At 42.1% G+C, this 22,035-nt stretch overlaps 1 long non-coding RNA gene across 1 annotated transcript in view; it reads right to left on the bottom strand.

Annotated features, from left to right (window-relative positions):
* Positions 1 to 3,305: 3,305 nt before the first annotated feature.
* The window catches only part of LOC142470226 (uncharacterized), a 55,038-nt gene continuing 36,308 nt past the window's right edge, over positions 3,306 to 22,035 (bottom strand). Inside the window, exon 3 of the long non-coding RNA XR_012789239.1 lies at positions 3,306 to 6,657. This is a non-coding gene — a long non-coding RNA (uncharacterized LOC142470226). The remainder of the gene's footprint in view (positions 6,658 to 22,035) is intronic.

Below are 22,035 nucleotides of genomic sequence, written 5' to 3'. Positions count from 1 at the left end.
TTAAGCCTATTAACCCTTTCAGCCCAGAAAGTAACTGCAGTTTAGCAATGTGTACATAATCTGCAATGGGAATGCTGAACATGGGATACATCACCAGTTAGAACAAAAAGGCACTGAAGGTCTATAAAGGCACTGAAGGTCTTTGATGGCCACCCGATGACCATCAGTTTATAGACAAGTTAAGCAAGTGCGTGGTAACCAGATCTAGCCATGTCTAAAGTTAGAGAACACATGATCACAATGGGTAAGGAACAAAGGGGGTTCTTCATTAAATGGCAATTGTGCCGATCCAGACACTATTGCACCGAAATTCCCACTGGAGTCATGGCTCACTGACCTCAATGGGAATTTCCATGTCATATTGGCCCTTTTCGACACTATCACAGTTTAAATGATAACTCTCAAAGAGTCAGATAAGCTTCATCTTCATAATATTTTCATCACACTCTTGCATACACCAGTTTCTGAAACAGACGCACCTTTCAAAGTCACTATCAATTCCTTACACCACACGTCAGTTGTCAGCGTAAATTGCATCCAACAATCCAACATAGATGAGGACGACCATATGGACGTTAATGGGAGAAACTCTTAATAGAGATTTCACTGTGAAGTGAATTTATACATTTTAATGTTGTGTTGAGGATGAACAGAATAAATATTTAACAGAATAAAGTCCATGTTCTTTTCCCTGATTAGTGTTTTACCTCTTGAGGTATTACATATACTGAAAGAAGGGAGGGCTGACAGATAGGAGAAAAGAACACTTTTATTGGATGCCAAAAAAAAAACAGATGATCAACATCAATCAGGCTACTGTATGGTGTTAAAATCATATACTGTCCTTGACCTGGAAATCACACGATGGTGGGTTAAATTCCTGGCTTGGTCTCTAACACTTGTTCTCTGTGATCTTTGGAAAATTTCCATTAACTCCCTAATAATAATAGTTTCATTGTCCCCCCATTTACTGCAGCCCCATGACACTGCCAGAACACCAGAGCTGTGCTGCTATGATCCTGAGGCGTCTGTGCGAAAGGCTCAAAAAGTATATTTGCAAGTACTTTGGAATTGTATGGTGCTATAAGTAAAATAAACGATGATTTTAAAAATTCTCTTTGATTTGGGGCAATAACATCACTATTGTGGCAATTTTTTTCTTAATGGAAATGGAACAAAAGGTTTATTTGGTGAAAACACTTTTCCATGAAACGTTATGGAATACTTTGGAAATACACACAATTTTCATTAAGAAGAAAATATACTTGGAGACACCGAAAAATCATAAGTCCACGTTTACCTTCCAAGAAACAGAATACAGCATAGGGGCGCGATAAATCTCCTTTAGTTTTTAGCCAGGAAGACTGCGTGTTGACATGTATTCAATCTCAACTGCATGCAGGTTTTATTGGCCAAGAAATTGCTGTCACTTGCAAGATGGCTCACATGCAGTCCTATATCAACAGAAAACATACAATTCCCACTTATGTCTCTTGGTTTAATCGATGCTTGAAGATTGCCCGGAATACTGGACAAGGCACCATCATTACAGAAGAGGTTGAGGAGACATTGTTACCATTATTGGCAAATGATTCCATGTTTTTTTTTCATTTCCTGAAGAGGAAAATTATTTAAACAGACCCGAATAAAATCAAAAGCACTTCTCCCTGCCTCTAATTTAACCACCTATGTACCATATAGCAACATAGATTTCATTTCTATTTTCAAAACATTCATGCCTGTTAACACCTTGACTACCATTGATAATGCCTGTTTAACAGTTTTTAACGTTTGTTTTAGAGCTTTTGGAGTTTAGGCGTAAGATTACCAATTCCAGCAACCATCCTGTACTATACTTCCTGGTTTCCTTAGGGCAGGGGGTGGCCCACTCCAGTCCTCAAGGGCCATCAACAGGTCAGGTTTTCAGGATATCCCTGCTTCTGATAACATAGGAGGTAGTTATCACAGCTCAACCTTAATATTTAGGCTGCGTGCAAATTAGTGGGAATCCTTTTTGTGATCACTCTTGGTAATTTGTAAAAAATATCCCTGCTTCTGCACAGCCATTGACTGAGCCACCTGTGCTGAAGCAGGGATATCCTGAAAACCTGCCCTGTTGGTGGCCCTTGAAGACTGGAGTTGCCCACTCCTGGATGTAGGGGATAGTTAGTGATTGCATCTAAAGGAGATCTGAATACTGCAGCACTCTGCACAAATTAATTGTAAGGTATTTCTTAGAAAATTCACAATGACAGCATTACGAAAAAGATATTTCACAGCACTTCCTCCTTGAAACTGGCTGAGTTTAAAGAGCATGATGGAAAATAAAAACATAGTAAACAAGCAAATATGAGGGACTAACCCATAAGGCTGCGCTTATAGTGCCGGCGATGGCGACAGTGATACGACGTTGCGGCAAAACAAATGCATTGCCGCCGTCGCGTGCGCGTATAGTAAGCGCAATGCGACGGCTTGGTCGCGATCGCTGGAAGTCGTCTCAATTTGATTTTTCCAGCGACCGCAACCTGACGTCACCGTCGCCGGCACTATAAGCGCAGCCTAAGAGCATCAAGAGCAATGCATTGTGGGTCTCTGTCTCCAGGAGAAGAAGCTGACAAACTGGTCTATAACTGACTTATTTTTAGCAGGACCAACAGCACGAGCCTTACTGACTGACGTTGTAACGAAGGTTTCTAGTAAAAGGTCAGGGAGAGCAGAAGTGTGTGAATGTGTCCCAGCTTGCCATGCTAATGTGTCCAGGCCACACGTTTGCACCAATGCTGTTTGGTCATTAGCTGGGCAAAATGGGCATTTTTGTTTTTATGACTATAACGCTAAACTTGACAAAGGTCAGTGTGTTTGACCGAAACGTTGATCTGTGTGGATTAAAATTCCTTTTTTCTTTTGTATGAGGACTTCTGGAGCGCCGGTTCCTTCTTGCGTGTGTCCTGTATAATGGATGTGTCCTTGGATGTGTCCTGTATAATGGTTAACTTGACCCTTTCCTCACAAACTTTGGCTAAATATGTTTTTGGAACGTTGATATTTTTGCAGTTTTTCCAGCCACCAATGTCCATCAGGAATTCTCATTTTGCACACCGCCCTTGGGAATGGGCGAGGAAGGGGGGGGGAGGGGAGGTTACTGTAGGCTTCTTTTAATGGACCAATTTAATCGTTCTGTATAGATGTAGGGTAGCTTCTTCATGCATACTGTATGCTACAGCTGAAGAAGAGGCTTGCAAGTACTACTTTAATGTACAACTATACCTATGTCGAACTCTCTATTGGACCATTACAGGCACCCTTCAAAGAATACATGAGTTTGCTGTCTGTATTATGATCTGTGCTACTGTCACCTTATCACCTATTGCTTTAGGTACAGGGGCTGCATTTTTACCATGGCTTTCCCTGTGCATCCATGCAGCGTTCAGAAATGAGATTACTGCTTCAGTGACCTGCGTTTATTACAGTGGAACCATTGGCTGAACTTCCTAAAATATCATTGAATTAGCTTTCTGCATGCAGCTGTGTTTATATGAAGGCCGTATCATGTATGTAAATACATTCAGATGCTGCTGGAGTTATTTTAAAACAATCTGTCTAATACTTATCAGCTTACTTAGAAGCATCAAGTTACCATGAGAAAGTCAGGAAATGATTGCAGAGAGCAGGGGGCTGGATTTGGTGCCAACTGAGCTGTTGGATAATATATAATAGAAGCATATTTGGCTTAATTGAGCAATAGGTAGAAAACCACATATAAATGAGTGGCATTTGCCTCTTATACACAGGGGAAAGGATATCTGCAGTTAAGTAACATTATTTATTTACCGTTTCCTCTTCCAAAAGCATTTAGCTATTATTACAAAACAACTTATAGACAGCGGCCCCCCTAGCAATCGGCGGAGGGCCTCCTGACCGGGGGGCTAGTCTCTGCCTCTCTGGCCCACCACCTCACCTACCCTAGCTGGTGGAGGGGCTACAGGTGGGCTACTTAAAGCGGGAGCACGGCCTGTTTGCAGAGCAGAGTGTATTATAGCCTTCTCTCGCCTAAACTTTGGGGCCTTGGCTATGTGTCCTCTTGTGTGGCCACTAGTCTGCGGGTGGGGCATGCAACAGGCCACTGCAGAAGAGGGATTGGGTTTTGGGGGTTTAATGTCACACTGTTGGTTGCGCTCCCCAGCCCCCAAGACACGCAGGGGCTGAGTGGGGCGGCACTAGAGGCGATCACGTGGCAGTCAACAGCTGGGTCTGGCCCATGGAAGTCTGCAGTGGGAGAATTTGCCGTGGCAAGGGTTTGCTGGTATAGACAGAAAATCCGAAGTTATTTTGGAAAGGGAACCATTTGGCGTTATTAGCCACTTTTACCGAGGGCCGGCCACCTTGAAAGGGTTGATTTATTTATTTAAGAAGTGTTTACCAAGGAGTGATACATTGAGTTGCCTCTCGTGTGCAAGAATGTCTTGGGCACAGAGCTATAATGACATAAACATGGTTACCAACACAGAATTAAAATGACTGGAAAGGGTTATACAGTACATACAGTTTACATGAAGGTAGAATGTCTGCTGTTCCAGGGAGCACGGTTAGCGGTTTAACATGAGGGGGCAAGCGGCATAGGGGGGCTAGAAAGCAGCTAAACAAGCTTGCAACATAGCTACTCTTCCTACCCCTCACCATGCCTTATTATTGTACTTCGTTTGAGGTGGGCAATGCGGAAGGTTATCATTTTATGGGGCATAAAATAGCGGTGTCAGATGGGGTGTAAACGCCGGGTATTAGGCAGTCTATGGGTGCGGTGAGTAAAGTGAAGGGGTTACCTTGCTAAATGTAACATGGAGGGTTTGGGATTCACCTGCAGTGTTCCTTTTACAGAGGGGTTGGAAACGTCACTGGTGGCGACATTGAAGCACGATTGTTAACACGGTAAATCTGCTGTGTAGTTGATTACAATGGTTGAATATTTCTTGTTTATTTCAGCTGGGATGTCTCATTGAGCAATCAGCCAATTTCCCCTCTTCTGGTTTCATTACACACACACGTGACGAAAGAAGTCATGTGGCATTATGCATGATTTCATCTATTAAAACTGATAACTGGGGTGGTGAGGGGACAATGCCCCCCCCCAGCCCCTGCTGGGGTGGGAGGCTACACAAGGTCCTCCTATGGGGTGAGGGGCTGCACATGGTCCCGCACTGTAGTGTGAGGGTGACACTTGGGCCCCCACTGGTGTGAGGGGAGGCACATGGGCCCCCGCTGCATGGGGGGGCTGCTGTCTTTGCATAATGAAGACATTTCCCTTGGGGGCAGGTGATTCACACACGGAATAGTACAGGACCCTCGCAGGGGTGGTAATCACTTTCCATCTTACACATAGTATATCTGATTCCATTGTCATGTTATGCGCTATCCCATGCTGTGAAACATCAGGAACAATGAAGTATCGGGGGGTGTTGTACCAAATCAACATTGTGAGATCCCTGGAAGGGCTGCAGGAATATAGCGGGTAAGTGCACGAGGCAGGCGTGGGCTGCAGTTACGGGGAGGCCGGTGCGTCTGCCTAATGGAGAAATCTCAACTGGGCTTATGTGATTCAGTCACGGAGCAAGGGCGGCTCCTCACAAGGGCGGCTCCTCACAAGGGCAGCTCCTCACAAGGGCGCTCCTCACAAGGGCGGCTCCTCACAAGGGCGCTCCTCACAAGGGCGCTCTTCACAAGGGCGCTCCTCACAAGGGCGCTCTTCACAAGGGCGGCTCCTCACAAGGGCGGCTCATCACAAGGGCGCTCCTCACAAGGGTGGCTCCTCACAAGGGCGCTCCTCACAAGGGCGCTCTTCACAAGGGCGGCTCCTCACAAGGGCGGCTCCTCACAATGGCGGCTCCTCACAATGGCGGCTCCTCACAAGGGTGGCAGGCGCATGGCATTATACAGGAGTTCATGTCAGCTAATGAAACTGATAACTAGGGCGAGAGAGCAAGGTGTAAATATATATAACTGTACATATAATATCAAAATACTGGGTTTACATCTTATTGATTACACATCTTAGATTCTCAACTCGGCGAATAAATGCTTTAGTAAGCCAAGTATATGGTACATTGGCATTCGCTAATATATAGTTGGGGGCAGTGTGATTTCAAATAGAAGGCACGTCTGGTCTTGTGGAAACATATTATGGCCAATTTTTACCTACATTTTTCCAGAGGGAATTATTCTGGAGTAATAAACCCAGAAAGCTAGAGGCTAGTTTGCTGCAATACAAAACCTAATTCCTTTACCTCACTCAGTTTTCGATATACACAAGCTGTGCTATTGGCTAGCCTGTTATGGTAACATAATGAAGTACATTACAGATTGACACAGACTTTACCATAATGTATAAATGTTTGGAATGCTGGTGGTGCGCGGTGCAGCATTGTGGATAGTGTGGCGGTCTGGATAGCTGGGAAGGCATCCTGTCCAGAGGGGTGAGGCTGGACGAGCCTGGCGTGTTACTGCCCGAGGTGCGGGTCATGCGGCCGTAGCAGGGCCCAGCCAGAGTGGCGGCCGTCTGCAGGGGGGGGCAGGCGGTGGGCGGCACGGTACAGCGTAGCGGTCAGTGTTGTGGTCTGGGTGGCTGGGAATGCATCTTGCGCACCTGTCCATGGTGTGATGCCACTAGAAAGAAAGTCATATTATTATATAGGGTCAACTCAGTACCGAGTGCGTGTGTGCGGCAGGTAGTGTAAAACGTGAGACACGACACACGTAAACACCGACACTGATAAAGAAGACATTGTAACCTTGGTATTTATGTAAGAGTATTTACAGTAAGAGTATTTACATCGTACCACAGCATACCTTGCACTTTGCTTAGGTATTAAATAAGACATAACACAGGAGAGTATAATGCAAAGCAGGGATAGATGCATCAACAATATAAGTATAGAAAGTTCAGTGGAACCTGGGGCTTCAAAATATTCCTAGCAATAAGAGACTGGCGAGGTCTCCTTAGACTTGAACAACTTCTTATAGAATTGGATAAGATCAGGCCCATAAATGTGTATGTTGAGTATATATTCAGGGGTGTCCAGTATAGTAACACAATAGGATAACACCTACCTGGCCCCACTCATATCAGAATGGGCGGCCTTCAGGGAGATGAATGGGGTAAAAGTATTCCCATATATCCTTAAGATTCTGACTTGTAAACACTCCCCTAGACATCCATATGTCTTCTCCATCCAGGCAAATGACTATTACTGCACATAGTCAATATACCTTATGATTTGTTGACTTCCAGGCCTGATCGATGTCCTCCGGTGTGCTGTCCGCGGGTATGGATGAACAAAATCGAAGAGGTTGCGATGCACCACCGAAAATGAAGAAGGAGGGTAGCTTGTATACAAAAATAGCTTTAATAGATCATAGGCATGTAGACGTCTACATGCCCATGATCTATTAAAGCTATTTTTGTATCCAAGCTACCCTCCTTCTTCATTTTTGGTGGTGCATCGCAACCTCTTCGATTTTGTTCAAAAACATACGTATACTGGGAAGAGGGAGTCGTTGTCCCAAAAAGGTGTTTTCAGAGACTTGCCGTAATATGATTTTAAAAAAAGGAGTTGCCTATATACAAACATTCAATGCATGGCAGTGCCCTCTGACGGTATAGGGGCTTTTGGCAATAATGGGTGGGATGCCTGCTTAGTACCATTGCAAAGACATGTCATGCTTTTTCTCCTACTCTGGCTAGTGCTGGCGAGGGGACTTTTCGAAAAGTGCAGATTAGGTGACACTGTTGTATTGTAAAGGTCATAGAACCCCCTGAATCACCTTTTATTTAAAAAAATAAAACACATCCATTCAGTAGAAGTCATGTGTCAAATATGAGAATAAGTCTTAGATCTTCATTGATCACAGATATCCAACTACGTTATTGGGGGAAATAAGAAACACACATTCACGTCTCAACAGCTCCACAAGCCTGCGTTACTTCATAATTACACAGCGTACAGCGCTCAGCTGAATAGTACAGGGTGCTCAATTCCAGTCCTCAAGGCCCCCCAACGCGTCAGTTTTTAAGGATATCCTAGCTTTCGGGTAGGTGTCTCCATCAGTGGCTCATGATTGAGCCACCTGTGCTGAAGCAGTGACTGATTGAGCATCCTGTGCTGAAGCAGGGACTGATTGAGCCATCTGTGCTGAAGCAAGGATATCCTTAAAACCTGACCTGTTGGGGGGGTCTTGAGGACTGGAGTTGAGCACCCCTGGAATATAATAATCTAGTACAATGGGCAAAATCTGCCCCCCACTGATGATCACATTATTGGTTAGGAATTGTCTGGATTGTTTGTGTAACTTCAGTTGACAATCCACGTTAACACTTTTGCAATGGAATTAAGAAGTAGTGCGGCTGTACTTGAATGCTGGGGTTATTGTTAGGGGGTTATTCATTAATCTGTGGTAGTGCCGATCGGGGCTATTTTCGGGCGAAAATCCCCATTGACTTCAATGGAGATATTTGTCCAAAAATGGCCAGGACAGACTGTTGTAGAAAGCTTATTGTGTATTCATTCTGTGAAAACAGACCGACTGACGGGGGCGGTAATGGCACACCGTGGGACAGGTTATCTAAACGGTAAGATCGCCGATCCGTGCGTGCGGACCCAGACGCCCCATTAACTCTGGCTCACATGCCGCCACTATCCTCTTTTTGCGGCCTTGGGTAAAGTGACTTTAGTTCCCTGTGGCCTTGACATCAAGAATTAGGTTGTAAACCCTACATGACAGAGACTTGTGCCGTTGACATTCTACACGGGGTTGCGTCCACTGCATCACTACAGAAGGGGGAAAAAAACAACATTATTTTATAGCAGAGAGGTTCCTTTTTTAAATAGATTCCATTCTGATTAGAGGGTGAATGTTTAGGATGGAAATCAAATGTAATAGTGCTCCGTACTACCCATCACCATTTCCCCGCTGCTGACGGTTATGCCATGTGTTGCTCTCAAATCGGTATCAGGTTTCTCCGCCATGGAAGGTGCATTTATTCTCAGATATAGAGCAAAACACCTAACGGACACATAGAAATGCAAAGCTCTCTCACCGGCTAATGATCTGTTTTGTTGTTTCAAAAGCTGCTTGAATGAAATCCCATTGAAGCCTTCTTGCTGAGCACTTTTCTCCCACAGCAGCTGAATATAATGCCTTTTTGTGTGTACTCTCTGTGCTCTGCTTGTTCCTACAATATTATTTCATTGTCATTCTTCTTTTTCCCCCCACCTCACATAAGAAATACATTTACAAGTGGGTTGAAGAACGTCTAAATTGAAAGAAAACAGGAAAGAAAACACAGTATGCATTCGAGTTATATCTGTTATATCTGTGAACTAAAAACTGCTTATCAGTGTTTGCATAGACAGGTAAAGTCTAGAAGATCTTGTTGCAAAATGTGTTTGTTTGTAGAATGTGAACTTTTAAGCTTTTCCTGCTAAAATAGTCTCAGAAGATTAGCTTTAGGGACAAAACAAAGCAATGTCAGAATTTATTGCCCTCAAGATAACTCATGAATGCATTTTCTGCCATCAGTAATTATGAGACAGCAGATTTAGTAGCTAAAAATAACGCCAGGATCCTGCATGCCATTTGCATCAACACTCAATTGTTGACTACAATTTAGACATATATAACATATAAGCAGTTATTGGAGTAAACTTGCGTCTGTGCGTGTATGAGGATTCTTCCAACTGTCTCCTTACAGTATGTCTTTTGTAGAGATGATTCAAAGTTTTTACAAAATATCCCTGCGGGAACGAGTATAAATATTCTTACAGAATAGTAATTGTAGTACAGGCAGTCTTCGCTTTTCCAACAGAATGCGTTCTGCAAACCCGCGTCGGACAGCAGACCGTCGGAAAGCGGGACCCATGTTAACCGGCGGCGGTTTCTGTTGGATACGCGAAACCGGCGGCTAATGCGTTTTTGGACTGCATTATGCGCCGTCGGAAAACGCATCAGACGGAAAGCGGAACGTCGGAAAGCGAGGACTACCTGTATACAGTTTGTGAGCTTTCAAACATTGAGTGTATTGACTGGTTACTCATAGATCTTTAACAAATCTATTAGAATGTTTGCAGGTATGTTACACAAACGGGTGTATTGTACAATGGAACGCTAAGTCACTGGAGCTGCAACTGTTTTCAACAATTATTGTAATTGTGTTAAAGTGGACTGGTAGTTTCCAAAGCACTTCTTCCTACTTTATAATGACCATGTAAAAAAGTGAAGTAGGCAAAATGTCAAGACCAGTCTGGCATCAAACATGAGAATACGTGTTCATGTGAACATACTCATTTTAATTTGAAAGTCACTGAACAATCCTCAGTTTCAATATCCCAGCTACCAAATGAGCTTGTTTCCAATCTAGAGCATATATTATTTGAATTAATTCTTACTTTTATACAACATAAAAATGATACTGTGTCCTTTTTGTCTGACTTTACTTTTGAACAGTTTTTCTTAAAAAAACAAACAAATTAGTTTCCTACATTGTGAAGGAAGATTCTGGTGATTTTGCTGTTATTCATTAGGACATTAAGCTATCATTTGTCTGCAATGGGTAAAGGGATCAGAATATTTGCAAACGATTTTAACAGCTTGGTTTACAACTGCTGATAACGTATGCAAACTGTGATACAGGTCAATTCAAGATCTTACCGTTCTAGTGTTTAATTTTGCTTGTATATATTTGTCTTTGCTATTGACATACGTGCTACAGCCAAGGTATGAATGGCTTTAAGAACTCTGTTGAACTGCAAGACACAAGATCTACATACGGATTTCTCACCTGTTTACCTGAGCCAGGGGCTGGTGCACCATGTGGAACCCATGGCTAAAGAAGAAAGAGACTGGAGATAAGAAAAAGGCAGATGGGAAAAGTGAGCAAGGGAAAGAAAGCAGAAAGGATAAAAGAGGGTTGATGATAAAGTGACACGTCCAGTTAGAGGAGGCATCAAATTTAGAGCTACATTTTGTGTAAGAGTCAAAATACCATTACTCTTATTACTGTTCATGAATACGCTGCATGTGAGTTGGTGAAACAGATTAATTATTAAAGATTAAACCATTCTGGTTGTCTGCACTTTAGTGTGAAGTAATGCAAAACTATGCAAAAATACATGGTTACGGGTATATTTCTGTCAACCAGAAGAGGGAAAGGGACTCGGGGATTCATATCTGATGACCTCTAAGATTGAATTATTTACAATTAGATGTTCTAGGCAAAATGTTTTATTTTGTTGGACATTTGCTGACATCAAATATTCCGTAAAAACCATCTTCCCAGTGCTGGAGAAGATTTTAGTCCCATGAATAGAGCTTTGTCTCTTCTCCAACACGAGGAAGATGGCTTCACATCATGTTGAATAGGGCAGAAGAGGGAGACTTGAAGTAATGTAATTATGCAGTGGAGACGCCAGTTAGAGTGTTGGGCTGCATAGAAGTAAATATTTCCAACAGAAAGATGACAATGCTACAGTTCATTGGGCATCAAATGTAAAGATGTTTCAAAGAAGAGGAACACAAATGGTGCATGATTCCCATGAAAGAAAACCTATCAAAAAAGGCTAGAGAATTTTAATATGCGAACCAGGAAGGATTGGAGAGGTGGGTATAAAAGACATTTCCAAACTAGTGATATAAATAAGATACATACAGGGGGTAGTCACATACAAAATTATTTTAGAGTATATCTTGGGTTAATAAGCGTTAAATCAAAATTATGCATGTGAAAGTCAGCTAGTGAGTTGACGCGGTTAAACCATCTATGTGCTAGTAAAACTTGACACAAAATATGCCTGAAAAATAAACTTGTCTTCCAATTGAGTTGTATTTCTCAGAGGATTACAAGCAGATTTACTGGGCATGTGAGGTGATTCATGAAGGCTTCCAAGCCTGAGATAGGAGGCTGAGGTATTTGATGAAGTGCTATATGTCCGGGTAATTTATTGATGCCTGACTTGGCTGCTAAATCTGACATCCTAGGACTACGTGAAGAATCCTTGTTAGCCTCCTTTATAGAAAGAATACTGAAGAAAAATGTAGATATGACAAGCTCTGTTAGCCACCTTCCTTATTTTAATGGTGCAACGAGGCAACATATCATGAAATTAAGTGAAGGCAGCCTCTATATATATTGGTATATGTGAATAGTCCCTTGAGAATGAATACCCAATCACTAAATATTGTTGGTTTACAGACATGCAAATTTGCAGATTATCTGAACAGAGCAGCTAAATGAACACATACATAATACATAATTTATCTACAAAATGCTATTAACATGTGCTGTATGTATACTGTATCTTTATTTATATAGCGCCATTAATGTAAATAGCACTTCACAGCCGTAATACAGGTGATAATCATATAAATAACAAATAATACAAGTCACACATAAAGGGAAGAAGTGCTTCAGACATAAAAGTAACATTTAGGAAAAGAAGCCCCTGCCCCGAAGAGCTCACAATCTAGTTGAATTCACTTCCGTTAATTAGGGAACCGATGTGTCATTTGGGGCTATAACAGTGTCATAGCGAATAGTTCAGTGAAGGGGTTAACAGGGCAGCTGAGCATTTTACACACATCTCTTTCCCCAGAGCAACACTTTACAGACTGCTTTCCCGGGAGATCATTTCTGGTGACTGCTACGTTCTGCAATACAAATTACAATGACACTTTGGGCAGGAGAGCCAGGTACATGTGACTTCTCATGGGTCAGCTCCTGGACATAGCTGTATAGATCTCTGGTAAGAAACCGTCGCGCAGAACAGCACACGATAACCAAGCAGAGGTGTTTACTGAGCTCTTGCACAGTGACACTATCATTGGCTTAATCGTGTCTCACTAAATGGGTTACGTAATTAGGTCATAATCCTGAGAACAACACATGGTTTTGAGATTGACATATCTATATAGGGTAGGCTTCCTAAGCTTTACTAATAATCATTGATGTAAAACCTCTGTCTTGGCTATCTCCGAACAGATAAACTACTCAGAACTTGAAAGTACAAATGAGTCCTGCACTGACTTTATCTCCCAACATGAAAAGGTTCTCAGCTTACAGACTGGCACACAGGCATGTAGGAAGCAGGTCAAAGAACACATCTTGTAATCTGCCTCTTTGGAAAATATACTCATTGATCAAAGTGTAAGACTATTTATTGGCATTGGCTAAAGTCATTTAAATCAGATAGGCCAGGGGGAAAAATGGATGGGTTACTTTAGATCAGCGGTGGCCAACTCGAGTCCTCAAAGCCACCACAGGCCAGGTTTTGAGGATATCCCTGCTTCAGCGCAGATGGGTCAATCAGTGGCTCAATCATTGTGCTGAAGCAGGGATATCCTGAAAACCTGACGTGTTGGTAGCTCTTGAGGACTGGAGGTGGCCACTCCTGCTTTAGATAGTAGTGCAGTAAAAATGTGGTGCAATGCATGCAACATTGTTACACAAAAGGACATGACAACACACAACAACCCCCTTGTGCTTGTATCTGCTTTTCTATCAACAGTTTCTCTTATTTTCATGCTCAGGGCTATACAGAGATTTAGAGACACAATCATCCTAATTGAGTGAGGTTTATCCTCTGTAAATGAGCAGTTTTTATCTCTCACTCAATCTTGAACTAATTGCTCATGATAGGTTACCTTTCAGGGTGTCTCCCGGAATATATTCCGTAATAAACTGTTACATGTAAAACTCGGGGAGAGGGTTAATGCCGGGGAAGCTTTCACTAAACAATGTGGCAACAAATGATCCATGCTTAGAATCGCATGCCGCACCTCGTCATTACGTGTGACAATGTCTATTTACAAGTCATACCAACAGCATTGGATCATTAGTCAACCAAATGTTTATCTTAGTGTGAAGATGACACAACCGAAAGGGTTAAAAAAAAAAAAAGGGCTTGGCGAGAAGAGGGGCGAAAGAATATTTAACCATCACAACATTGGACGCTGCTGAGAAACGGATACAAACTAACAATCTGTAGTTCTCATAGACAAATTGGTCTGGAACATATAGTGCATAATGCCATCCCTTACACACAGATACAGCAGCCATTGTTGCCCCTGGGACAGACATAACGCGTCAGCCGCAGGCGACATTAAACAGCATTAGGCACAGATTATACACGCCGCTTGCTAGCGCGAGTGTGAGCTCCTTCCCTATTTGCGGGGCTGCAGCGCGAGCGATCCCTGCTCATAGTGCTGGCGGCGATGAGGGGGCGTGGCAGGGGCGTCACGAAGCTCATTGGCTGAACCAGCTCACGTGACGCTGACGTCACGCGGCAGCCACCTGAGAAGACAACATTTATTGTCTTCTCAAAGCGCTGCCGCGTCAACGCGCCTCTTCGCTTGCAGGCGTGCGGGCGCTGGGGTAACTGCCATAGCCAATTACTGAAGTGTGCTTGATGGGCGCGCATGCAGCAACTCCGACACTATAAGCTCGGACTTAGACGTGTTCGAAAAAGGGGCGAGGTTATCACGCCCGCAAGTTCAGTAATGTCCGCTACATCTGTCTCTATCTTTCATTAGGCTATTTTGCAAGGAAAGATAAAATTAGATATATATCTTATTTTTACATTTTGATTAGCCTAATACACATAAAATATCCACTAGAATAGAAAAGTTGGGGATTTGCCCAAAAGCTATACATGTTTGTTACTTTACGCTGCAGCAGGAGAGATGTGTTATAGGGCTTTAGGTGCTGGTGTGTACACACATTGTGCACTTCCTAAGCAGGGTTATCCTATAAGACACTTTCTGGCAGTATCTAGGTGCCCTAATGTCCCATAATCTCAATAGATTTGGTATGTTGATTATGTAGTAATATTGCCTGCTTACAACAGACAGCTGAGCTATATGAGAATATTAAGCATTATAAGTATATTATCAGAAGGTTTTGCAGCCCACAGCTGCTTGGTACTGCAGCCCTGCAGTGATCTCTAAATAAGCCCATAAGATTGCTGAAGAGCTCAAGTTGTCTCTGCTTGTTTTGTCTCGTGCTGTATGGAATGATGAATTTCATACAGGTGTCTCCGTCTTCAGAGCCAGGTGAGGATTGATGGGGAACAGAAGAACGATCCATCATCATGGGCAGGTGGCACAGTATTGGAATTTTAGAAATGTGCTCCCGATCACATCCACTGCTGGGTGACTGTAACGACCCTATTTGTGATGCGTTACTGAAAATCAATGTGTAGCATTCAAGGTCAATGTACTGTTAGGAAACTCTTTAAGGGCTGATGGATGGATTGTATTCATTCAGAATAAATGTGAGAAGAAAGTGACAACTGAGGATCCTAATATTTGTGCCAACTTTAAAAGGCAGGCTTCCTCCTTGTTAGAGAAACCATATTCTCTCTGGGATTGCATCACTCGCTTCCTTTGTTCTGTATTTATTTATTTTTTTGCTGCTCAGGTGCTGTCATTGTGTAATGTATCTGGATATTTACATCAATTAATGCTCTTCCAAGTCTGAAATCAGCAGCCGCTGTTGCTGTGCATCCACAGTTGTTCATTTCAGCAATACCAGCAAAGAGAAAAATAGCTAACTAATGACTTCCCTGCCTACATTCTGCATGCTCAGGGAAGAAGGATCCAACTCTCTACGGATTTCTGAATAAACAAAATGTATTGTGCCACACAACGTTTGTCAAGTGACTGAGAAAGACTTATTGGTCGAAACGTTGTGTGGCCCAATACATTTTCTTTATTCAGAAATCCGTAGAGCGTTGGATCCTTCTTTCCTGAGTATTACCTTGGAATATACCTGACAGGTACCTCCTTGAACCAGCAGCACTGGTAAATTGTATGTATTTATCTTTTCATTGTGGAGTGCAGCATAACCCCTTTTAATTTACATTCTGCATGCCCCGTTTTATTGGTTCAGAACGGGGCCTCAATATCTGACTAATGCTTACTGCGATTGTTTGCTTTATCCACTGGAAACGTTTATTCTCATGCACTACAAAACACTGCACAAAAAGAAAAGACACATGCTCCCTTTCCCCTGGTACAGAAGCCCGGTAGCTGTAAAATAGTATTTTCCTCTTATTACTTTGTATCACATGTGATTAAGAGTCGGCAGAACACCAACAGTGTGCGTTGTATCTCTGTCTGAATGACGTTATGTAGGTCATTTGCATGAAGTATACCATACTTCCAAGTGACATTCCATACACCGTTTTCCAGTGACATTGTCCAGGTACATTGACGATTGTCATATTATGCAAAGACTATCACCTAACTGCATGTTGCCCGAGACATTTTGCTGACAAATGCTAAAATAATTATCCATTTGGGATAGGTTTTACCTTCTCCCTGAAATTATTCAGTGGGAAAAACTATTTAATAGAATTATATGCTGCTTTCTGATTTATGAATGAATGCTGAAAATTACCTGCACCATTACGATGACAGAATGCCTTTTATGTCCTTTTTGTTGAAAATCTCAGTGTGCTGCAGCATGCTGAAATGCCGCATCTTGTTTCGTGTTACATTGTGTGTGAGCACAAGCTAATTTGCAAGCGACAGACAATCACCCTGCTTTATCAAACAGCCATTCATTCCTGAAGCAGCGCCATAATACACCACGTACCACAAATGAAAACAGGTACGATTACTTCACAGGACGTTATTCAGAGCTTAATTGCAACTAGGAATATAAATAATTTGCTTAACTCGAGCTTAAATGGCTTGGAAATGATTAACGCTGAAATAAAGCAATTATTGAGCAGGGTTCAGGATGGCGTGTGGCATTTACTGAACACACACAGATACAATTCATGCGCTCTGATTTACAAGGGAAAATTGGGGCTTTTCAAGGTGCCGCCACAGTGTTATTTTATAACACTTAACCCTCTGAGTGCCACGGCCCGTCCAGCATACACGGTCACGTGACCGCTTCTCCAAAGGGGTCACGCGATCGCTCTGTCCCTGATGACAGAATAGAGGGGGAGGAGTCCTCTTTACATCCTGCGTGGATGCGATCTCCCCTAGAAAAACGAGCAGGCATTTTTTTTAAGTAGCTACTATATTATGATACCTCTGGATGCCACACCCCATAACATAGTACCTATGTCTCAGCGCACCCAAAGGGTTGATATATATATATATATATATATATATATATATATTTTTTTAAATTTTTCTCCTTGCTGCTGTTATGGATATCGTTGGACAATCTGTCTTTTTACCATTATGTTCCAAGATTGTGAGCAGACCCTTTGCACCCACATGTGGGATGAGATTAAGTGCTGGGTTAAATGCGTCATCCTGTCTGCGCTGTGTTAATTACGGGCGCCTTTCTTACATTATTTTGAGCACATTGTGAGATATTTTTCTCTCCATTTACAAAGGTGCAATTGGTACCCCTGAGATTTGCAAACCTATATTGAAAAGAATTAAAAGAGCTCCTCACTGTATATATTTTTCACACAGCATAAGTATAAAGTATAAGATACTGTTCTACAGCTCAACCCCGTTATAGCGCGATCCGTCACAACGCGAATCCGCTTATAGCGCGATGCAAGCGTGGCTCCCAATTTGCGTATTTATGAATACTTTACAACACGATTATTGGTGTCTTAAATACTTTATTGTACAATGCATACAATGGTACATTATTTCTAACGCGATCCGCTTATAACGCGATGTTATTCTTTGGACCCGAGCACAGCGTTATAAGGGGGTTGAGGTGTACATGGAATTGTGGACTCTAATATACACATTTTCCTTTGTACCCTTTCTCTTCTCTTTTACTTTTAACTGTGTGTCTTTTAACCTTGCAACATTGTTGTACTTTTTGAAACTGCAAGTCTGTCTAATTAAATTATAATGAGGAGTACTTTTTGCTCTTCCATACGTATTTTTAATAAAGGATAACCTGAGACCCACTGTAATATTCTAAACTAGGCTGATCTTTTAGTACTTGATGTTTTAAAAGTTTGTAGAGACAGAAGTCACGGTGCTAAACTGCAGAAGCAGCCCATGACTTCCTTCTTTTAACCCTGGCTGTTGGCTGGGGTTATACAGAAATTAAATATTAATACGTTTTAGCCCCTTTAGCAGAGAGATGTATTTTGCATCTGGAAGATCTGGGAAACAATAAGATGTTACCTATATAAAATGAAGGTTATATAATAATATACATGTAATGTTTCTATCACTAATACATAAAACCTCCGAACCTTCCCAAAGATGTATTACCATCATAAAAATAACCCCTTGAACAAAAATGATGTAATGTGTAAGACTGATTAACGTATCAATAATGTTATGGGGTCTATAAAGCTTTATGAAGGTTGCTTTGAAGCATGACTACAGACTATACATGCTGGTACCTTTTACCGGTATGTCACAAAAACATCCAATATTTCATCCAGCAACTGGCTTTGTTGAAAATAATATGTTTCGTTCAGACCTGCATATGCATAACAATAGGAATTTCATAGAAAGATGCTTTGCTCTTTGCATATATATTGTTTAATTGGGTTCAGATGGTCACAGTGAGCTGGCAATGACACAGGACCCTTACCTACGTTAGGGTCTTTACTGAAGGAGGGGCCTGCAATTATTATTATATCTTAACTGCTAAGGACACCGAGTTTTGTTGAATCAGGCCGCCTCCGTTCTCCCACTATGAAACCCCTAATACTCCTTATATTAGAATCTATTATCTCTAGTTCTTAACAGACTTATTTTCAATGTCTTTTGTAGAAATTACCACATTGTATAAAGATGTTGTTGTTCTGTAAAATGCTACATACTGCACATGGTTTGTGGTATTTTCCAGTAAAACAATGATAATAATAAAAAGGGTCACTGATTTAATGACCCAAAAAAGATTTTACAGCCGGCAAAGAAAAGACCAATAGAGCTTTTGGTCCCTTTGCTACCAGAGAGACTACAAAGCATTGTAAAGGGTTAAATTGGTATGATACCCAACCAATGTGGAAGAGATAAGAGCTTTCAGATTATCATAAGAGAAAATGTACCACAACACAGAGTTATTTCATTTGTATTGGTCCTGTAGACTGACCGAAAAATCAGCATCATTAATTTATATTCTAAGCTAATTGGGTCATAATGTAGGATATAAAAAAAGACCAAGAAAAATAAGGAGAAACCATGGCGGATGGAGGCAGAGCCATGTATACCACAGAGACACAATGGCGGATAGTGGCAGAGCCATGTATAACACAGAGATACCATGGCGGATAGAGGCAGAGCAATGTATAACAGAGAGACACAATGGCGGATAGAGACAGAGCCATGTATAACACAGAGATACCATGGCGGATAGTGGCAGAGCCATGTATAACACAGAGATACCATGGCGGATAGAGGCAGAGCAATGTATAACACAGAGATACCATGGCAGATAGAGGCAGAGCCATGTATAACATAGAGACACAATGGCGGATAGAGTGAGAGCAATGTATAACAGAGAGACACAATGGCGGATAGAGACAGAGCCATGTATAACACAGAGATACCATGGGAGATAGAGGAAGAGCCATGTATAACATAGACATGAGTCTAGCTTAAAGCTCATGGTGCTTTCTTTCCTTCCTCCGCTAAGGTATTGTCACGTGTGTTCACCACAAACTGGACTAGACCGCGGGGCTGAGGTGGGGATGTATATAACCACCGCCCTACAACCACGGGACCAGGTCCGGAGTGCAGAGTCAGTCGTGTAGCCAGGTCAGGGTAGGAGAGTTCGGGTATGTCGTGGTACTTGCCGTGGTCCGGGGTTGGAGAGAGAAGAATAGTTGATATCCGTAAGCTGTGGTCAAGGAGAGGAAAGCGCGGGGGTCCAATAACAAGCCAAAGTCCAGGGGTACAGAAGAGACAGGTCCCGGTAGCAGCGAGGACAGCACATAAACATCAGTTTATGCTCAGCAACTTGCACAGGAACAGACAGTGTAAATGAAGGAGGCGGGAACCAATCAGTATGCAGCAGTGGAGTGACATCAGACATAGGCTATGAGGTGATAGGAGGAGGGGAGATTGGCTGCAGGTGAGAGACATCTGATACCTGTCTTGGGATTAGCAGCCACGGTGCGTGTGCGCGTAGGAGGAGCGCGGCATGGGGCGAGCGCATCGCCAGCGGAGGCAGGTGCCGTGGTGACGTGCCGGAGACGTGCCTCTGTGGGTGTATTATTAGATTGGCGCGCACGTGCAGACAGGGGTCTGCGCGCGCCGCAGGTACTGTTGCGTAACGCGTCAGAGGGGCGGAGCCTGGCAGCGATCCTGACAGGTATTATACGGACAAACAATCTCTATATTTATTTCTTGATCCCAGCAAACATTACCGGAGGGGGGTACTTTTTTGCTGATTTACGTATAGGTAAAAATACAGGTACATCTATCAAACAACCAAAATAAATCTTATTATCATCACTAACATATATTCAGGTTTATCCATGTGATTGGTCTGACAGTTAGTGTGTCTGTTTCTACAGTATTTTATAAATTCTGGCGGAAAAAAAGGATCAAATCTATGATGAATCCCAATAATTTTTACCCTCCAAATTCCATCAGGAACGTAGTTTTATCATTCAACATACAACATACGAGTATTCTAAAACTTGCCTTAAACTTGCCTTGGAAAATCTGGGGCTATCACCAACAAGATCCAGGTGCATGCTGGGTACATGCTGCAAACATTTCAGTGACATTTCTGCAGAGACTAGTGGCCCATCGGATTAACACAGCAGGGGTCACATTCAGTTTGAATGGGACTGCCAGGGACCCCCGCTGTCTGTCTGCAGAAATGTCACTGAAATGTTTACAGCATGTACCCAGCATGTACCCAGGATTTACCCAGCATGTACCTGGGTCTTGTTGGTGATTGCCCCAGATTTGTTTTATTATACTCGTCTGCACTACTGTATGCATGTTTTTGTTGCATAGGAAAACAGCTCTCAACTCCCTACACCTCTCTTGTCTACACAGGGGGAAAAAAAGTCCACCTTCACCCTCTGCAATATCTTTCTCATATCAGGATTGGCCTTCTTGTAATGCAACATGGCCTAAATAAGACTTTATTAATTCATATATATTTTGTGAAACTATTAAGATAGTTATTGACACACCAAGAATACGATAATACAGGGGCTTCTCAGACTGCTCCATATTGCATACCCATTGAAATTTAATAATATTAGTTTGATGGACCAGCATGCCTGTATTCGGCTCTGTTGTATAATATACTTATATAGACAACTCAATTCAATTAGATTGTAAGCTCTTCGGAGCAGGGACTCCCTTTCCTAAATGTTACTTTTATGTCTGAGCACTTCTTCCCTTTGTGTTATTTATATCGTATTATTTATATGATTGTAACTATTACTGCTGTGAAGCGCTATGTACATTAATGGCGCTATATAAATTAAGACGTTCATTCATTCAATTAACAAATATTGGACTCGGCCTTTCGAAGTGATACAAAATGCACAGACATTAGGAGTGCATGAAGTGAATTTGAAAGGCTTTGCAGACCACCACTAAAGTGTTTGGGGACCACTGTTTCAGAACCATTGCAACAATAGCCACTGTGCTCTCAGTTACATACGTCAAAACTGAATGCAATTATGTCTCCATTTGGAAATGTGTTCTCCCATTGTCAAATTGCTCTGTAGTAAAAGCTTATCTGTCAAGACTTTTGATACCATCATGACTTAAAGCAATTACAGGTCAGCATCAAATTAATTACTAAACAAGTGAAAACAAGGGTTTGTTAGAATTTGGAACCACAAATCTTATTGTAATCCTGATTCCTAGACTAATTAAATTCTATCCATTAATGGTAAATGGATAACAGGTTTGAATAAAAGGTTATCACAGCCATTACAGTAATGAATTCAACTGTAAGCTCTTTGTTGCAGGAATTCCGCTCTCAAAATGTTCATCTTTAAATGTTGTGCAACTATCTCTGTGTTGTAACAGCATTCCCCTGTAATTAGGATTGTGTGCATGCAAATTTAGTAA

This window comes from Ascaphus truei, chromosome 19, assembly GCF_040206685.1.
Source record: "Ascaphus truei isolate aAscTru1 chromosome 19, aAscTru1.hap1, whole genome shotgun sequence".
Lineage (NCBI taxonomy): Eukaryota > Metazoa > Chordata > Amphibia > Anura > Ascaphidae > Ascaphus > Ascaphus truei.
The sequence above is the reverse complement of the archived record's forward strand: the minus strand, read 5'-3'. Positions and strand labels throughout refer to the sequence as shown.